Source organism: Grus americana, chromosome 2 (genome assembly GCF_028858705.1).
Source record: "Grus americana isolate bGruAme1 chromosome 2, bGruAme1.mat, whole genome shotgun sequence".
NCBI lineage: Eukaryota > Metazoa > Chordata > Aves > Gruiformes > Gruidae > Grus > Grus americana.
In genome coordinates, this window is record NC_072853.1 from 93,471,833 (window position 1) to 93,479,377 (window position 7,545).

Genomic DNA, 7,545 nt, shown 5'->3' on the forward strand with positions numbered 1-7,545 from the left:
GTTTTAGGCTTTATTTTTTGAAACAAAATACCTAAGAAGTTAAAATATAAACTCCAGATTTCACAATGGGGTTTATAGTTGGGCCGACTGGCATTGCTGAAACCCTTACATACACCCAAAACCTCTGATGCTTGAACCAATTGCCTTTTGAGTAATGACAGCAATAGTAAATGGAAGTGATTGTGCACCGTGTTACATTAATGCTGATTCACATATCTGAAACTAAATCCTTTCTGTCAGGCCACTTCAGGCCACCCTGTTGTCCAAGTTATTTTCATTCTCTGAGACTCCCCACTTTATTTTATCCTCTGCCCACTATGCTTTGTCCCACTAGCCGTTTTCCTAACATGCCAAATTCTGCTTGAGTTCATCTCCTCATGTCCTCTAGCAAGTTCTCACAGGTTTTCCAGCCCCACTGGTCTTTAGTATTCGACTTTTTTTATATGTTTTCTATGAAAGAATTAAAAACCTTTGCAGCAAGGTACCAAAGAAACTTGGCAAGTTTTCTTAGTTCCTGTCCCTGCCTCCCTAAAACAGTCTGTCACAAATAGCTTCCTGCAGTAAGTATCTTCAGTGTTCACTGCATTTTTCAGAGGTTGTGAAGAGGCCAAAGCTCGACAGACTTTTGCATCAGCAGTGTGCCTTTCATCTATTCTAACAGAAGACACCATCTGAAAAATGCTTAGATCTTTTCTGCAAGCCATGGAATATTAGGGCTTTTTAAAATAAAAGATATCCGCAGTCTCACTGATTCCACTTGAAAGCATTATGAACAGAAAGTTTTCCCCATATGGGTTCTAGAAAATTGGTCAAATTATTTTGGTTGATTTGTTTTTAAAGGAAAAATATCAGCTGGAGGCAAAGAACAAATATTTAAAAAAAATAATCAGCCAATACAGTTTAAATAAACAAAAAAGCAAGACAGGCGAGCAAGTGAAAACAGTAACTTTTAAATAAACAGCAACATTGGTAAGAAAGCAGAGCATCCCAAGTAGTAAAAAAAATGCAGTGCAGTTTTATAACAATAAACATGAAGTAAGCACTTAAAATATAGAAGTAGTGAGAGTGATATGCACACATATGTCAAATTCATTCAATTTCTGTTTTCAGAGGAAGGGGCCTTCTTTAACATAATCTTGGGGAAGAGGAACTTCTGCTAGAGATGTATAGCCTCTACCACTATTAAAAAAAATTACAAAATCAAATTTGATGGTGTAAATATGCACAGTTCCCACCCCTCCTTTTGTTCACCCTCAAGGGACAAAGCTGGATAGAGTCCTCTGAAAGTTGCTTTAGGATTTAAGAAGTGTTGAAGTTATCCCTAAGTATTGCTCATTTGATGGATCTAAAGTAAATACATATTGATTGATAGGTTGCTATACATTTCCCCATCAGATTCACCCTGCTTCAATTAACGAGATTAACCAAAGACAGCAGTTGGAAATCAGAGACACAGGGACAAGTCTCTCCACATCGCTCTATTCTAATCACAAGTCTGGAACTTTGCAGGTCAAGGTCTGAGGAACTGGAGCTGCTAACAGTATGAATGGCAACATGTGCTTTTGACATCATTAAATGTCAGAAAAGGAATCAGAAAGAGACCAAACTCTTGGTCAAAAACGACCTAAATTGTAGATTCAACCTGGCTGGCTGTCAGTCAGAGTATTACAATTCTGGTGTTATTTCAGTCATATTGACACAAACCTAAAGTCAGAAAAGCTTCAGACGTGAAGCATCCTTCATATTTAATGTTTCAAGCAGTACAGTATCCTCTGCACCTCCCCCCCCCATAAATGACTCAGTTTGATAACACAAAAAACCCCAAACAATAAAACTGTGAGGTAATACAGAGTATTCCTTGTATGAAGCAAGAATCTCTACATATTGCACATGGAAATAAAACTCTGAGTAAGATGGAGCAAGACTGAAGAAAGAAGATAAACTTGCTGCTACTAACTTAATAAAGAAGAATTTCCTTTTAAACTAACAGACAACTGGTTATCTAACCAAGCAATTATCAATTGCCAAGACAGGCCCATCAGAAGCTCAAATCAACACCAAATGTATTCATGTCATGTCCTGCATACAGATTCCCTGCACTGAGTGTCATCGTTGTCTTCTTTTCTCCTCTATCTACTTAACAGCCGCTCAGCTGCGAGCTCTATGCAGCTGCTACATCCCACCACCACCAACTGCCTTTGAAGATGAGCATCCTTGTTTAGTGCCTTCAAGCAAACTCTAAGCCATCCCTAACCCTCTTCCACCCCTCAAACCACAGTTTCAATCTAGCTTAATGAATCTTAAAGCCTTCTTCCACCAATTAGAACAATTTCACTCGTACATACACTTGCATTAACCAAATACATAGCACTGGGAAATTCACCTCCACTCTATAAAAGTAGACAGAAGTAAAACATTTAATCAGAAATTCAGTACATGTTCATAGTGTTTACAAAGCATTTGTTGCACTTTATATACTAAGCAGGTAAAAAAGGTAAAAGAAAGAGACCTATTGAGGGGAGGGGAGAATAAAAAAATAACAAAAAAAATCCACCTACATTTGGAAAAAATGTCTCTCACTTCTCTTACATTCAGTACATGGATGCAGTCTGAAACTGTAACCATGGTTGCACAGATGCCTGTACACCTTGGTCCATTCCTTAGCTGCATTAAAAGCCACATTTTGTTATAATAGGCTAAAATCAGATCAAATACATCAAGTAAAAATAGAAGAAAGAACTTTCTCCACGTTAAACAGTTATTAACATAAAAGTTCAAACAACTCCTATGTAGTTTTAAAGTGTTTTGTGCTTATTTAAGCAATATAAGGCTGAATTTGGCTGAGATGCACAGTGTTTCAGAAGAAAGAGCAATTATTAATTATGAAGATGCAATTTGACCATGGGGGGTCTGGTGGTAAAAGCAAGTTTAGCTCAGCTCTAAGGATGCCAAATGCACTCCTCTCCCACAATGTCAAAACAGAACAAAAAACCCCAGGATAACAAGCAATTCTCAAAGATTTCAAACCACAATTTAAAATGAGTTAGCAAAATATATACTTGTAATGGAGTTATTTTGATGTGAATTATGGAGCATATGCAAAATATTGAAGGAACAGATACTTAGGAAACATCGAAATGCCCAAGCTTCACAGGATTATTTTTAGTGGTGAGATGCAATACACTTTACTTGTCCATTTTCTTTGAAGCACATCTGCTGACACTCTAAATTTGGTCGGAAGAGACCAAGGTTGGAGGTTGCAGGTTTTGCATAGAGGATTTCTGTTTAATGGGAAATGCAATTAAGACCACTAACTCCTCCCTGTAAAGATTTTAATATAAAATCACGCAACTTCTGAGCAACTTCTGGATTCTTTTTTAAGCTTTAAGATTCAAAGACCAAAAATTATGACAGGCAGCGTGGTAAGTCTTTAAGGTCTTTTGCCTCTTTATCCCTGATGCAGATGGTATACTGTAACTAAACAGCCTATAGAAATATCAACAACTATTTTAATTTAGATAAGTAAACAACAAATAACATCACATACAAGAATCTCTTAGCATGACAAATTGATAGCTTTGTCCTAAATAAGAAATGAAGAAGAAACTTCAGTATACTCCACAGAAGTATTTTAGCGATTTGTACATTTTTTTTCCACTAACCAGTTAGGCTTTCACATAGGTTAAAATTTATAACAAGCATACTGTAGCAAATAATGTCAGCAATTACAGCTAAAATCTTGGCATTAAGTTAAACACAAGCTTGGTGCTAAGAAGCTACGGTTAAAACTTATTTCAGAAAATATCCCCATAGCAAACAGGAAGGCTCACATACCCATGGTATCAGCTCCACAAGCATAATAAATTGGCAGATAACAGTTCTGTGTAATGTTAGAGTAAAACTCCCTTTAACGGAATGAAACATCTGAAAAACACTAGCAAGCTGAAGACCTCTCACAATTTCTTTAATGTTTCTTCTCTGTCTTAAAAATGTATAGAAATTAGCACAGTGTTAAACAGATATTTAGAAAGGCTTCTTTTGCTTACATTTATCACAAAAATGCAAACAATATTCAAAACAAATGTAAAATATTTAAAATTCTATAGTACTACCAATAGCTTCAAAAGTTATTAAGTATTTAACCTATTAAACTTTTCAACACGAAGCTAAAATTAAGTAAACTTTCTGCATATGTTAACAGAACAGTGAATGGTAAGTTATAATCTTCAAAATTCACTGCCCCCAGACATGATGGAAATTGTCAAAAAGGTATCCCAGAATACCTAGTCCCAAGTTGTTTTCTCATTAAAGTTGTAAGAGAGATACTCTTTGGGGGCGGGGGGGGGGGAGAATCAAAAATCTAATGAAATTACTCATTCAAGAAACAACTTATAATTTGCCAATACAAACCAGTTCTCCTTTCACTTAAGAAAGCATTGTTTGTATAAGCACTCATAAATCTTGTCACTGTTGTAGTCATCTTTATTTTGAAGTACTGTGAATTTCAGTTGTCTTTCTATGTGCTCTCCTTCCCAACCTCACAAAGTTAGACTGGACTACAAGCCTTGTTGTCAGCTTACAGTCACGTACAATTAAGTGGAAACACTGTATGTGGTTGTGAAGCAAATAATATACTAATTTTGGTTTTAGTTCTAAAAATTACCCTTTTTTTAGTTACTTTTCCTGCAGAAATTCTGCGATAACCTTCTATGAAAATTCTATTGCCTGCCCTTTTAAATAGTAAAAACTCAGAACAACCCTACCTATCCCAAAAACAAAGACAACTTCAAAATTAGACTACACAACACATAATCTAATCTAAACCCTTCAAAACCTATACCGCAACGCAGATGCAATGCTGGCTACAATCAGAGGAAGCCCTGTTATTCCACGTTCCCCAATGTTCCTAACATTGCTTGTTTTCTTATCTGATGCCACACCTCCAGAGCACTCCTGTGAGCCATCATCTTATTTCACATAAATTACCTGGTTTTGCACTGGTCTTACTGAGCAATCAGAACCAAATCAGTAGTTCAACCCAGACAGCAAGAATTTGTTCTATATTAGCAGTAGCAGCCATGGAAACCTTGCTAAAATGAATCAATCACTGCAATCACCTGCAACACTGAATGGTCAAATAGAAAAATGCTCAGACTACCTTTTTACACAAATCTTTCAAAATTTTACCTACAGACTTGAAGGTAAGCACTAAATGCATGGCTTTGAGGGTAAAACACTTGCAATTAATAAAAGAAACATTTTTACATTTTTCCCTCCTCGCTTAAATAAAGTACAACTGATGCAAAAGCAACATTTGTAGTCAATGCAAAGGAGAACAGCACTGGTACACTGGAATTATGTCCTTTCGTGATTTAAGAGACACAGACTATGTTACTCTGCCAAGGTCCTCCATTTATAAATGGAGATAACATTTAGCTATTAGCAGTGCCACAAAACTTAGAGACAAAAAGCATCAAGCTTGATAGAAATACCTTTACAGTAATGTTACAGAGCCATTAAAAAGCTACTAATATTAAAATTATTGGAATATGATGGTCAACTACTCCTAGAAATATTCAGAATCCACAATATAAAATGAGACGGGATTTTGCCAAATGAAGAAGCATCATCAAAAAGCTAACATTTAGGACATTTTTAGAGTTTTTGCAATTCTTGTATTTTCTTTGTTTAAACCAGTATGAAGATGTTTTACTGTAGCTTCTCATCATAGCATTTACAGCTCATGCTGAAACTCTAATAAATTTTACATTGACCAAATAAACTTATGTGCACAGAGAAATTTACAGCTGAGGCAACTGTATGAGAATAAAAATAAAATTTGACTTACTGGTAAAATCACTGTGCAGACATTTAAATATATCCTGATAACGGCAAACTATGCGAAGATTTCTTATCTGCTCAGTTTTAAATGATGATGAATATACTGTGCACTGAAAGAGATGAGGTTTCCTCTAACGGCTTTAAGGCACAAGCATCTTTCACAGGATAGGCTAACTCTTTACTGTCACATCTAGTTTTTGTCTGACTTTTGTAATTTTTACACCTTGATTCTGCTTTCGGGGGTTTTATCTCCCCAGCTAAGGTCTGAGTTCTAACACTGGAAACCAGACAGAGGCCAAGATACACAAACTGGGCGGCTTCTTCGTCTTTGCTCTTGGAATAAAGAAAAGTTGGCACCGCAGAACAGGGGTCCTCAAGCTGCAAATGAGCTGCTCCTTCTCCAAACAAGGTGTTCACTTCACAGCAGTGAGAGGCACGAGGATTACTGCTCTGACTGCTAGGGCCCACGTCACAACAGCAAGGACTCGTATTTTGAAGCATCTGATACACAGGTAATAAGACAGACATTTTTTATAAGATTTTCTTCATTTTCTTTATTTTCTTGGTTAGCTTCATCTCCCAAACTATACGACTCATTTTCATCTCGGTCCACTTTAGGACAGCCTGAAATTTGACACGCTGCATCTGCTTCATGCATATGAGCCAGGTGTGTCCTGATCTTACTTCTGATGCTGCTTGTGAACTGGCAGAGTTTGCACCTGTATACCTCCACCAGAAACATCTCCACCAGGCCGGCAACCTGGGCTTCCAAACCTTCAGGCACAGCAGCATAAAACTTGGATGTTGCAACTTCGTCAGGGCAATGTGAGTTAATTGATGCAACACATTGGTATTTATATTTACATTCATTCATCTTCTGTAGCTGCTGGTAGGTACATCTACAAAAAACAATAAACAAGCCAGTTAAAATCCATTTTATGATTTCAAATGTATTTTATCAAAATTCTAGGCCACAATGAACTCTAGATTCAAATTCCAGTGGTAGGGATATCTGTAGGACTATCTGAAAGGAGCAAGGGTTTTGCCAGGAGAAAAATGATGCCATAAATCACTCAAACCTCCAGCAGAAATTAATTACAAGCTACAGATTAATAACGTTACATCATTTTTTGTTAAGTCTGTAACAGTTTCCGCTATGAAACAGGCAGTATTAATCTCAAAGCCAAGAATGCCGGTGAGAAAGCTGCACCGCTAATACAGGGATGCCTCCGGACCGCAACCTTTCACCCGGCTACCCTAAATGCAGCCCAGCACCCCGCCGCTAAAGGCCTGGCGACCCCTTCTGTGCGGCCCAGCACAGTCAGGCGGGGTCTGGAAGAGCAAACTAAGAAGAGCAACGCCTTACAAGACGCACCAGCTGCCTCTAGAGAACCCGTACCGAAACGCCTAGCAGTCCCCTCCCGGGCTGCGGCCTCTCCCGTCGCCAGGCCCGTTCTCAATTCGAGCGGCTGGAAGCGGCGCCCTCCTCCCGGTGAAGTTCCCTGAGGAGACGCGCGGGGCTGCGGCCCGGCCGCCCTAGGAGACGAGGAGGTGCGAATGAGAGTGTCGGGAACGAGCACTCGACCTTCGCTCCAACTTCCCCTCACCGGGCAACAGCCGGACCAAACCACCGCTACCACCAAGCCGCTCCCGCCGCACACGAGGCGCCACCTCCCTCGGCCACCCCCGGAGACAGAGGGGGCG

General features: G+C 38.7%; 1 long non-coding RNA gene across 1 annotated transcript; it reads right to left on the reverse strand.

Annotated features, from left to right (window-relative positions):
* Positions 1-2,400: 2,400 nt before the first annotated feature.
* LOC129202115 (uncharacterized) lies at positions 2,401-7,514 on the reverse strand. The gene is made up of 2 exons (XR_008575625.1): positions 7,241-7,514; positions 2,401-6,740 (listed from the first exon to the last, which is right to left on the reverse strand). It is a non-coding gene; the product is annotated as an uncharacterized LOC129202115 (long non-coding RNA).
* Positions 7,515-7,545: the final 31 nt, after the last annotated feature.